The sequence below is a fragment of the Salvia splendens genome, chromosome 9 (assembly GCF_004379255.2).
Source record: "Salvia splendens isolate huo1 chromosome 9, SspV2, whole genome shotgun sequence".
NCBI lineage: Eukaryota > Viridiplantae > Streptophyta > Magnoliopsida > Lamiales > Lamiaceae > Salvia > Salvia splendens.
This window is the reverse complement of record NC_056040.1, coordinates 31072550-31085780: the sequence shown is the minus strand read 5'-3', so window position 1 is coordinate 31085780 and position 13231 is coordinate 31072550. Positions and strand designations below refer to the sequence as shown.

The following is a 13231-nucleotide window of genomic DNA, read 5'->3' as shown; positions in this document are numbered from 1 at the left end:
TCGCAATTGGTGGTTCAGGTGTTTAGATCCATGTTGTTTACATGATTTCCAGTAGTTTAGATGTTGAGATCTAGTTGTTGCGTAGGATTTGCTCAAGATTCATGGAGTAGATGTTCTTGTTTTGTTTTAGTTTAGAAGTAAATTGTGTTCCGAAGCTTGCTTATTTTCTCCCTGTAACTTTTGAATCTCGGTCATGTTTTAAGCTGCAAATTCACTACTCTTGTTTCTGAAATGATTTCGAGCAAATGTTTGTTTCAAGTTGCCCTTAGTTGAGAAATTTCAATGCCAAGTCTCTGTCTCCATCTCCTTAGTTAGATTTAGTTTAAGTTCTCAAACTCAGTTTTCATGTTTAAAGTTCAAGTATCCCACTCTAGTGTTTAAGTCCATGCTCAAGTGCTTAAGGCGTGGTGGCTAACACCAACCCTGTGTCGTAGAAACAATCTCGAGTATGTCCATGGTCTCTGTGGTTCGACCCTGCTCTTGCCACTTATACTTAGTAATATCTGTGGCAAAAGTAGGAAACTATAAATCCTGTTGAAAGGAGGAACACGTGCACACGACACACGTTCAAAATCCATCTCTTCACCTTCTAATAGGCTTCTTTTACTATTTGGAAAAACAAAAGGTTTTGGAATTTTGAAAATAAAAACTTGTAAAAGACAAAGAAGAGAAAAAACAGATGAGGTAAGGGAATTCCAGGGATGTGCTTTCACAGTTATTGTTATACAAATTCTAACTACAACACCGTAGCACAGTTCATACTTCACTCGAACGAGTCACATAAGTATTGCTCATGCGGCACAAAGTATATTACAGATACTAGGGGTGTCAATCCTAGATGTGTAACTCCTAAAAGCTCAATTAGACCCTCAAGATGTCCTCACTCTCAATTAACAATGTTGTTTTAAACGAAGCTAATTGTAGTGTCAACTAAACTCTTCTAACTCGCCAACCTCCGCTCACGATTATGTAGCAACTCAATAGATCATCACAGAGTGTGTCATTCAAACATGAAACAATTATCAACATTTAAAATAGAAACGAAGTAATGAACAAAACGGATATTAAATAAATAGAAACTGTATAACCAAAGTCGTTACTAAGACATCCCTAGAAATCTATGAATTTAGTTACACATAATTGAATAATCTAAAGACATACTAGTTTTTAGGGGAAACAATAAAAGCATACGAACTAAAGTAATAAAACCCAAAGGTCCAGATTTCCAACTTCAACTTTTAGCTAACTTTTTAGGCACTATTTTGCACATTTATTACAAAACACGTCAAAATACAAAAACAGATAAAATATGTAATTTATGGACATGTAATGCAACTTTGACAATCAAAACGGACCAAATAATGGCCTTAAAATAGTGCAAAATCCGAGCGTATCACTACTGCCACACAATTTGTGGCTTAAATTTAACTACTACTGACTAAATCGAGAAACAAGGCTTCAAATTGAACTGGAACACTATACTACATTCCATGATTAACATGAGAATCAACATTTAAACTTGAAATCAAAATCAAACTACTAAAATTCAATGAAATCCAAAAAGCCGGTCTAAATATTCTATGAGCACCTAATTTAAATGCAATGGGACAAAACTTTCTAAAACTGAACTAGACAAACCCATTCCATAACTAACCTATAGTACTAAAGCTGAAAAAGCATGCAACGGTGCGAAAATGCATAAAGCAGAAATAGACATGATTCGTAGCATGATTCTCTGACTTCTTCTTCTCCAACAAATATCTAACCTAAGTTTAAGACTACATTGATGACAGAATGCTCAGAAAATAGAACTTAAACTATCCGAAACAATGGAACTAGATCTACATAAACTGATCAACTTGCATGGGCGACAAAATAAAACAGAAACTCAGAAGTTACCACGATTAACTCAACTCTATGCCATTTTAGGAGATATAAGCCGTTGTTACAAGCATCCAACACATGTAAAGACATAGAGTTGGCATAATGACCAACTAAGATATGACAAATATGAAAAGATTTCAACAATTGCAAGATTCAAATAAAAAATTAATATTGAACGGAAATACAGTGCTGAAATAGATGTAAATGGAAAGTATCCACATATTCATATTGAAAATTCAAAATAAGCATAAACTAGAACTAAAAGTAAACTCTTACTCGCTCCAAAGAGCATAGTATTGCCGAACTACCAAGTACTTGACTGCAACGAGCATGGTGTTCCTCCTCTTGTGATGGAGGTCGAAAGCTGGAGTGCGAAGGTTGGAACTGAGAAACTGATTGACCACAGTCGAGAGAATGTCTTTTCTCCATGTTTCTTCCATCTATTTATAGGGCGGCTTGGCTTCAATCCTAGGGCTGATCCTTCATGTGTTAACATTTGTGCTCTCCACAAGGAATACCTTCTAGAAGCCTGCTCCGCTTCTCGTGCTTTTCCTCATCCGTGTCCCATTCTTCACCTTTGTTTGTTCCTCCTTCAACACCCATTTGCATGCACTTCTAGTGTAGTTAGGGTCGAGGATCGCACCTTTTAATATTAAATCAAATAAATATATTACTCTAATGTTTACAATATATCAAATAAAGTTTCAATACATATAGCCTATAGGTAGATAAAGTGGTACAAGCTGCTTGTAGAGGCCGAATTAGAATTAAAATTTGCACACAAAATTCAAAAAGAAGATGAAAGTTAGAACAATACCTTGATTAAACAAAGGAAGGAATAGATGAAGGGTGGCTCTGTATATTTGTTTAGGAATGAAGAGGATGAATTTAGGGTTTGAAAAGCTTGATGTGGTTCATGCATATATATAGATAATTGAGATTGAGAAACAAAGGAGAACGTAGAAATAACGTGTACTGAGATTTTTGAAAATCACAATAAAAGTGTGAGAGATCTGAGGAACAGAGGAGAAAAAACGTGTGCTGAGATTAGAGAAAATCAAAACAAAAGTGTGAAAGATTTGAGAAAATCAGCAGACTTTTAGGTAAGTTTTACTTTTATACTTATGTTTATTTTAGTAAAAGCAAATCAGCATTAAAAAGGAAAAGATTCATAGAATAAAGATTTAGGAATTACCTGTATCTCGACCCAGGCGACCCTCTCGACCCAGGCGACCCGGCGGTGACCCTATACCTCGATCAACCCACCCATGTTGGGGCGGTGACGGTCTCGACTCGGGCGACCCGAGCGCCATTTTGACAACACTGTGCACTTCTACCCCTTTTTTTGCACACTTAAGCAATTATTTGTGCATATTACCTGTGAACGCACATCAAAGTGACCATTGACCAACGCACAAAACAGGCCTTATCAATGACCTAAAAACTAACTAATGAGAATATGGTCCGCCTTTTGTATTAAGATCAATTCTTCTATTTTACACATTTTAACCAAACATGTCAAAATATCCAAATGTATAAAATATGCAATTAAAAGACATAATTTTCATGATTGACATTCAAAACTGGCCAAATATAGGCCCTAAAAATATGCAAAATCAAAGTTTATCGTAACCCTAAACTTGACTATATGTTTGTCCAAAAAAATCAAAAGAGAAACTAACCTAGAAACACGGATGCATAAAGACTAGACTTCACAATTGCCTCAAATCATGGATAAGATACATTCGAGCATAACAGAACACAAATCAAATCAAGCAAGACTTATAAGTGCAGTTTCATTAATATCCCGTTGATCACCTGGAATCATGCACTCACACAAGTGTTGGCAAGCGGGAAGTGTATATGGCAATATACTGATAAGCTCTCAAATCATACATCATGTAAAGTTTAACCATAAGCTTGCTCAAAGTCTAATCCTTTCTCTATTTGTTGTGATTAAGTGGTTGTAATGTAGGCTCTTTGGTAGATGATGAATATTTGATTACAGAGTGACTACAAAACACATAGCAGAGCATAAACAAACCTCCACTTTTTTTTTCTTTTTTTATTTTTATTTTCTATGGAAATCCTTTCTATTTTTATACACTTTATTTTCAAACTTACAAATTTGCAAGTAACCTCACTACTTTTCACTATTTTTCTCATTATCTCTCCAACTCTTTTCGTAAAATATAAAATCTAATCCCAAGAGTCTTCCCCATTATTTTAGCTTCCAAATAAAAGGCTAAAATGCTCAAAATGGCTAGCAATGGTAAAAGGGAATTTTTTTCAAGTAAGGGTCATAATTTCTAGATTTATAAAAGTAGCTAAAAAGGATTGCCTATCGTCCTCTTTTATCAACTTAATCACTAAGTATATAGTGTAACATAGGCAGACGAATGGCAAGTTCTAGAAACAAGTACATGAATTAGAATAAAGCACACAAGAAATAATTTAGGCTCAAATCTCACAAGGTATAAACATGAATCATATCAAACAAGCAATTCACTGATTATGCACCTTTTAATCAAGCAATCAAAAAATTGGCAACTAAATCGAATTAGTCCCCAAATATGCATGTTTCTAAAATTCTCTATGTTACGCCCATGACATATTCAACTCGGATTTTTATTAAAAAAACAAACTAAACTAAAACTAACAAAAATATCTACATTCAAGGAGCACCACTTCATCACCGCAAATTTATTCAAAACTATCTGACCAATAGGTTTTAAAACTCGGTAGGGACGTGAGTAAACCAGAAAGCAAGTAATAACATATCTTAAGAATCATAAGGCACAAAATGGACAAACATATCTTAAGAATCAAGGAGCACCACTTCATCACCCCAAACTTATTCAAAACTATCTGACCAATAGGTTTGAAAACTCGGTAGGGACGTGAGTAAACTAGAAAGCAAGTAATAACATATCTTAAGAATCATAAGGCACAAAATGGTCTAACTGGCAGGTCCAGCGAGTCGTTGAGATGAACTCGGCAGACTGAGTGTGCACTGGACGAACATGAGCTTTTTGACGGACCACTGACGTCGGTCAGTAGCTTGCGAATTCTTAAATACAATAATAAAACAAAAATGAAACTAAAACAAAATTAAAAATGAAGATAAATGATACCAATGTTGAGTTGCCTCCCAATAAGCACTTGTTTTACGTCTTTAGGTTGACGTTCGTAGAAGCTAATAAGTTATCCCCCATCCTCGTGAATATTCCCTCAGTACGCCTTATAACCACAATTTCACAATGTGAGCATATAATGAAGAAAATTACTGTAGATACAACAAGTAATTTTTGGCAATCCCCCAAACTTAAATCGAATTAAGGAGTAAAAATAATCACACATGCAAGACCAACTAATCTACCTTGATTCCATATTCATCCCCCATTATATTCTATATCCCTCAACTAACTACAAGAATTTTTCAATAATAGATCAAGATCAAGTAAAACAATAAAGCTATACACAATTCATGCAAGAAAAAATAGTGTCACAATGCTATGAAAATGAAATATGTGTATCTACAATCAAACTATAGGGATATTCAAATTTCATTCACAAACACAAGCTAATTCCAGCCCACCAATTATCAATAAATCCAAAACTTCCAATTGTACCATAAATAAATCACAAGTAATATCATCCCCATCAAACTCCAATTCAAATTAACAAGAAAAATACCAACAACAAGACTATTCAATTAAGGAATTCAAGTACAATGCTCAAAGTTACAAGAACACACCTTGTTTGGTTGACGGCTGAGCACAAGTGTGGGTGTGTGTATTATGTGGAGAAACCAAATTGAGACAAATGGAAATTAGATGCTAGGGTTATGTCACGACCGCCCTTTCTAGGGTTAATAAATGTGGTTGGTCGCGACAAATGGGACTTTAAGAAAGGGGAATTATTCTAGGGTTTCAATAAAGAGTTTGACTAAATAATTAATATTCAAATAACGGAGGGAAATCAGAGTAAACGCTTTACACTTGAATCCAAGTCAACAATTATCATAGGTAATGATCCAAGAGTGAAAAAGGGATTCAGAAACATAATTGAGAAAAAAATAGTCATAATTCAACGGAAGCATTCAAGAGTAAGAGTGGCGCCATGTATGAAGACACGACGCCCCTCGGAGTTCAAAATAAATCCAACCATGATTAAGGTTTGACTCAACACCACCGCAAGCTCGTCGCCGCTCAACCTGCATATAAGGAAACACATGCAGGGCTGAGTACTATAAAATACTCAGTGGACTTATGCCGAAAACAAGTTATCAAAAATATTTTTTTTTATCATGCCATTGTTAGGTAACCATCGGGGTTTTAGCTTTTGAAAGGCCCGAAGCACCAAAATATTCCATTGTTCAAAATCACGATTGCGCAATCATTTTCCTATAGACGTCAACCATATCTGCTCATACATGACTTGGAATGTGGCCACAAACCAAGTCACTAGACCGGCCAACCCGTACACTGACACACGGTCTACCATAGGTGATCACTAATCCAAGTAGGGTTTGCGACCCTACAAGGATCCGGATTCGATTTATATAATAAATGGCAAAGCCATTTCAGATAGGCACGTTAAACCCAAAATACGGCATGATAACATATTTGCATTTCAGATAGCCCCGATTCCACCCCGAAACAACCCCGTTTTCCCATTAAAGGTTCGTTCTTGATTTAGTTATGTCCGGTTCTTAATTCGGTTGCTTCGATTTACTCGATTAATAGATTGGTTTCAGATTGTGGAAAACGGAAGTGTAGGATGTATGGATGCAGTAGTAACGGATTGGAACTTGGTGTTCGGAGTGAGAATCGTATACCTTCGATTAACCGGTTGTGAAAGAGCAAACAATATCTTCCTCTCTATCAGTTTGGTTCTCGGTTTTCTGACAGAGGAGTTACAATGAGTGAGTTCAAAACTTTGTAGAATAGAGAGGGGAAGATTAGGCGTACAAATTACCGTGAATTTGGTGGGATTGAAAATTGAGGAACCGACTTGTTCTTGCCATGAGTCTTGAAATGGATTTGCAGATTTAAGAGTGAAATTGTGAGTGAGATGTGGTAGCAAAGAATTGAGAGATTAGGTTGGAGAAAAAAAAAACCGATTTTTGTGTTGTGAAAATAATTACCAAATTGATTGAGAAATTAAAGCTGATTGACTGGTTTGAATTTGGAATGGATTGCAGATTATGGGAGAGAGGAGAAAACCGCGTGAGGATGATAGAGGAGAAATCTTTGCAGATTTATTTTACTACAATTGATCGAAGGAAAGTCTTTTGAATCAAGACAAAGATCTTATAATTTAAAATAACTAGTTTTAACCCACGTGCGATGCACGATGAAATATTTTTTTATCATACGATTTTAAATTGTTAATTGATTAACACAAGATCAAGTTTTGATTCCGAAAATAAATTGGTAGTATTGCAAGTTTTAAAATTGGACGATAGCTTTTTAAACCTCAAAACGGTTTTAAAATTGTATTTTGAAGTATAAAAACGCCGACGCAGAATAATATTGTCACAAAATTGTGTGTAATCTTTTTTGTATTTTGTATCCATTTAAATCAGTACTATACTTTATCATAGTCGAGCTTCATTACATTGCAATATAGTGACCCTAATACGCTAAAAACTCAAACCTTGAAACTTAAATCCTAAACCCTTAACGTTAAAATATAATCATTATGACCAACAAATGAGCTAAATATAAATAAAATCCTCCCTCCGTCCTAGTTCAATTTTACTTTGTTACTCACTTTAAAATAAACTTTAATAATAGAAAAAAAATAAAAAGAATATCATAACTTCATGTTAAACAATATGAAGAGATTTGGAAAATATGGAGGGAGTGAAAAACGTGATGAAAAAAAATATGTGAGTGGATAAATTACCAAATGTCATATATTTATAGTCCAAAAAATAGAAGATAACTCCTCAAAACCTTTTCACTTTCTTCACCTATTATTAAAATTTTTAAAACCTTTTAATTTCTCAAAAATTAAAAACTAAGCGATACGTAAATGTTATCAAATTTTGGAAAATGAATGATAATAATTTCCGCCATTGTATTTGTATGAAATGAGTAACGAATAAATGTATAATAAATTTTGGAAAATGAAATGGAAGGCCATTGAAGCAATAATCTCAGAATTTACTTTACAACCTTTCGGTTAATCCGCATACTCATACAACAAAAGGTCGTTATTCCTCATACTTATAAACACCAATCAATGGCAATATTAAATGTCCGTAAATATCGTTATGGATTTTATATAATTGTATGAAATACTTCAACACCAATGTAGAGACTTTAATATCATGGGGATATTGAAACCTCAATCAAAATTCAGTAAAAACCAAAACTTTTCATTTTGTCCACTAATGATTAGAATTAAATAAAACTTTTTAATTTCCTCAATATTGAAACCCCACAAATTGGCAATTTTAAATTTTATATCAATACGTTATTAACTACGGTTAAATTTTATTGGATTGTATTTTATATTTTATTATTAATCAAAGTAATGAAATATGAAAAGACGCTAAAAATGAGAAAGAAAATTAAATGATTGAATTAAATAAATTTATATTATATTATTAATTTTCTCACAAGCTTCATGCTTCATGTTGCGCAAGCAATAGACGTGGAAAGTAATGCATCATTATTAGCAGGTTTTCAAATACCATGCTTCAATTTAATTGTTTTATGAAATTCAAGTTTTTTTCAATAGCCAATGAAATTCTAATATGCCTAAGAAAAATTGCATATAAGAAAAATTGTAACTTCATAATGTTGCTCTTGAAAGCAAGTATAAAAGCAGTAATGTAGTTCTTGAAAGCAAGAATGAAAGCAAGAGAGGTAAACCAGTCTGTCAATATCTTGAATTGTTTATAATTTCATGCATACTGAGTAATCGGTGATGCAATAATTCTACGAGTTAAGTAAGGTAAAACTGAATAGCCGCAAATCTCCAACTAAATTATGTCTTCCCATATGATAATATCTATTTTTTCAAACCAACAGGTTGTGGATTCATATCTTGGTGCAAAACTGTTACTTTTTAAGCTTTCTCAAGGCAAAAGTATACCTGCAAAAATAAGTGAAGATTTTACAAAATAGTTGCCCACATATATTTTTTAATTGTTTGCAATAATAATATGAATAGAATAAAATACAGTAATAAAAAGGAAAGATAAGAAACTAAAATAAGATAAGCATCAAAAGTAAAATAACATAATTAAAAACACAAATTAGATTAAATAGCTGGGAGAGAAAGATAATACTCCACATGATTTGACGGACAGAAGCATCTTTACTGAAATAGTATTTTTTTGATTAATAGAATTGGTATTTATAGAAGATTTGAGAGTAACTCAATGGTATAGTATTATTTATTGTAAATTAAATTAATAATAAATACCATTTATATCTTGTGACCTTTCAAATTATTTAAGTGGAAGTGAAGAGACAAAACACATTTTCTCAAAACACTACTAATACATTATTTAGCCATGAAAAGAGATGATTAAAACCCCACATATAAAGAGCAAAAAATTGACTCTGTGCTCGGTAAAGAGCACTTTTTATAATGTGTGGATTCCTGCAAGCATATGAGCCTAGCATTATAATTACGAAAGCAATTCAATAGTATTAAAACCAAATAATTACTATAGAGAAGCAAAATCCTTACCTGTCATTATTGTAGAAGAAACGGACCATAAAGATTTGGAGAGTCTCTCTTCCAAAATCTTATCAATTTCCTCAATAAATTTGAAGTAATTATTCAATTTATATTTCAAAGCCTTTTCACTTCCACTTCCCTCAATTTGCATAAAAATAAATAAAATCTTTTCATTAAGATATTTTAAAACATTATTGATTTTAGATGGTAAACAAAATAACTATGAATTATACAACTAAAACATACCATATATTTAAAATACTTAATAACAAATTATAAAAAATTGTAGAGCTCTGATTCACAATACATGAATGGGGATATTTGAAACAACATTTTGATTAAGCTCTAAGAAGAAAAATGAATCTAATTCACATCACCTATAACAAAAGATTCCAATTATAATAGTTACAACATTAATTTAATGCTCAAATATAAATAACATAATAATAAAAAATAATACTCATATTAGAATTAGTTGTATAATGTAAACAAATAGGTTTTAAATTAATATTAGACAAATTCAGATACACTTATGACTATTGTGTTACATACAACACACTTAATAACAACAAATTTAAAAAATAGGCTTGCAAATAAATAATAGAAAATAACTAAACGATTTAGATAATATTAAAGTAACAAAATTAAATATGAAGAATTGGGAATATAAACAAACATTATTATTATATAATAAAATTTATGATGTAGAAAACGAACTTCATATTAAACTAACATTGATAGAGAGTCAAGAGAGTACCTAAAATTTGATCAAATCTCTGCAAAATGTTCAACAAAGAATGTAATGAGAAAAAGATAGAAATGTGTGGATTATAAGCTATCAAATGCTATATATTTATAGTAGAAATTAGAAGTTAATTTCTTTCAAAACCTTTCACTTCCTCCACTTATAATTAAAATAAAAGGAATTAACTTCCTACAATCAAAACCTATAAATATTAAGAATAAAACGTTAAAAAAACTGAATAATTAATTTCATTGATTGGTGGGGTCAAGACTTTATAGGGGACACGTTATTTCTTATATTATGATGAGAAAGTTTTTATTCTTAAATGTCTAGATTGTAGTATTTAAATTATATATTTAAGCTTAAATGATAATTCCATAAATACCCCCAAAACTCCCCCTTTATATATGTATAGATAGTTTAACCAAACTGTCGGATAAGATGATGTAGTGTAAATTAATTAATATAATCAGTTTGATCTAAATTATAATATTTAAATTTAAAATGGCATTTCCTAAATACCCCATAATCTCCTTATACTCCACAATGGCATTTTTGTTGGCATACGTTTTATTACTGTTAATTAGTTTTGGATCAACAAATTATATGCTTAATTATAAAATAATTGATCATAACCGTCATGTCTCTTGAAAATCTTAACGTTATCTATAACTTTTCCACTTCCACTCCCCTAAATTATTAATTTATTATAACAACAATAAAAACCGTACACATTATAATTTCATTTAAATATTTATAATGGCACATTATAATCCCAAACCAAAATTTTTATTTCCCAAAATGCCCCCAAAACTCAACTTTTATATATGTATAGATTAATTTGGGCTCAAACCCTTTGTATTTTAATTTAAATTGTATAGCCCACAGTTTATATTTGAAAGGGTTTGTATTATTTATTTAATTTATTGGACCCAACACGGAATTGAGTCCGATAAATATATGAGGAATTATTTAAATTCTCAATTGTAAATTTGTCACCGCAAATAAAACTCGTAAAAAGGTTATTCCGCCTCGGCAATAAAACCACTCTTTCGAAACAATAATTAAATCCACCCTGCCTCAATTATTCAAAAAGTCACGTCACGTAATCAACGGAGTTGACTCATTAAAAGCGCAGTCAAAGTTCCAAACAAATTAGGTCACAAGAAAAACAAATAACAATTTCACTCGTCATTTAATTCACGGACTTCACGACATAAAAGCATTAAAAGAAAAATAAATAAATTAGGATTCAAAAAGTGAGGCGTTACAGATTAGGAGGAAAAAAAATTAAAGAAAGAAGGAAGAAACATATCTTATAAGAGATTTCGCGTCAAACTAGCCTTCGTGGGTCGATGAGTGTAGTTCAGCGAACCGCTCGCTGAGTGTGGTCTACCCTAGAAGTCACCACGGTTCGGGAACCGGCGGTTCACGGTTCGGAACCGGCCCGTCCTAGGTTCCACGGTTCTGGTTCCTGAACCGTGAACCGGCGGTTCATGTCAAGGTCTGGAACTGCCAGTTCCTGTCCAGTTCCGGGCCGGTTCGGCGGTTCATGTATTTTTTTTGTTAACATTGTAATTCAAGTAAAAAATGTAACTATACTTGCATAAATAAAATTAGAATAATGCGATGTACAAATGCAATTTTATTGATACAAATTACAACTTTAAAATTACAAATTACAACTTAAAATTTACAAATTACAATTTACAAATTACATATTCGAAACAAATGGGAGAAAAAAGAAATAAAGGAAAATGACTTTAAAAAAAAAAATTAACTCCTATATAAGGGAGGAAATTACAAATAAACTCCTATACTATAGATAGGAGGAAATTACAACTGATGTCAAGAGGGCTCGAACTCGGCACCTCATGCAATAATATCTAAGCTCTTTGCCGCTAGGACAAAGACTCTGGACAAATAAATAAAGGAAAATGACTTGAGCTCAACTTAAATTTAAAATTTAAGTAGAGATGTCTACGTATCCTCAATGCTCAATTGCATTTTGGAATCAAAATCCACGTAGTTCTCTTACCTTGCTTACCTATTTGGCTTGATCGGAAGAATTGACCTACTCTTCTTCGTCGGGGAAGTAGTCTTTGTCGGGTTGTACTACTTGATTGTCCCAATCCTGTTCTTGGTCTCTAATTTCGGCGGAGCACCAATCATCAAGTAACGTGGTAGCTTCCATGTTTTGCCCGGTGAGTCTACTTCTTCTGTCGTCCAAGACGTTGCCTCCAACACTAAAGGCGAACACTACGGCGACATTGGAAGCCGGAACTGAAAAGATCTCGTTGGCCATTGATGCAAGAATGGGAAAATCTTTCTCGTATGATCCCCACCAATCTAGGACGTCGATTTGTTGGGGAATGGGACCTCCTTCTTCATCATTGAAGGAAAAGTGTGAGTCAAAATATAAATCTAACTCACTTGCCGAATTTGTCGTCCTTCCTCCGCTGCTGTAGCCGTATAGGTCCGCCAATTGGGATTGGGCGTCGGGGTCATCAACTTGGAAGAAACCAAAGTTATGTGTTAGATGGGGGTGTCTAAGTCTCACTTGGTGGGTACTGTTATACTTGGCTTCGTAATCGTGAAAGAGAGCCCGCAAGTCGAACTCAAAACTTCTTTGCAGGGTTGGGAGGTGGGGGAGGTTTATTTGGAATGTTTGGGCTAGGTTTATGTAGTTGTCGTCGTCCTCGTCATTCGATTGCAAAGCTCGGAGTGATTCAAGATCAATAGAAGCCAAATTGTTGTAATAAAATTCTAAAATTTTTAAAGTACCAACTAGTCTCCATTTTGGATCCAAAACTTTTGCAAACAAAAAAACCGTTGGGATCTCATTGAAATACTTAAGCCATTTTTCAACCATATAATATAAAACACACATTAATTCAG

At 33.1% G+C, this 13231-nt stretch overlaps 1 long non-coding RNA gene across 1 annotated transcript; it reads right to left on the bottom strand.

Annotated features, from left to right (window-relative positions):
* Window positions 1–2066: 2066 nt before the first annotated feature.
* Window positions 2067–7096, bottom strand: LOC121747214. Its single transcript, XR_006039159.1, has 5 exons — window positions 6865–7096; window positions 6725–6790; window positions 5019–6100; window positions 3080–3262; window positions 2067–2527 (listed from the first exon to the last, which is right to left on the bottom strand). It is a non-coding gene; the product is annotated as an uncharacterized LOC121747214 (long non-coding RNA).
* Window positions 7097–13231: the final 6135 nt, after the last annotated feature.